A 430-nucleotide genomic window follows, 5' to 3' on the forward strand; every position below is an offset into this window, starting at 1 on the left:
TATTTCTTCTTTTGCTGGTGTCTCAAATTTAGGTTAAATCAGTGTTTCTCAAAGGGGAGGCCTATGGGACGGTGGGACAAGTTGTTTTGAGAAAATTTGGTTTAAATGTTTGACAACTCAGCACCGTCCATTGGACGGGGGACGTTTTGCTCGTATGTATGTCGGCTGGTACTCATTTTCAAATGACAAGTAGAACGGTGTGTGAAATGATGTAACTTATTCAAGCGCTCGCCGTTTCAGGAAGTGAACAAGCGAACTTCTGATCACGAGCCAGTTATCACACATGGCTCTAGTAACACATGAATGGATGGCTGAAAATATTTTATGATAACATAGTCCCTAACATTTGATCTTCTAATTCCCCAGATCTCAATCCATTGGACTATTACATGTGGAGTGTTTTGAAAGCTGCCATAGTTAGAGTAATGTC

This window comes from Octopus sinensis, unplaced genomic scaffold (assembly GCF_006345805.1).
Source record: "Octopus sinensis unplaced genomic scaffold, ASM634580v1 Contig09782, whole genome shotgun sequence".
Lineage (NCBI taxonomy): Eukaryota > Metazoa > Mollusca > Cephalopoda > Octopoda > Octopodidae > Octopus > Octopus sinensis.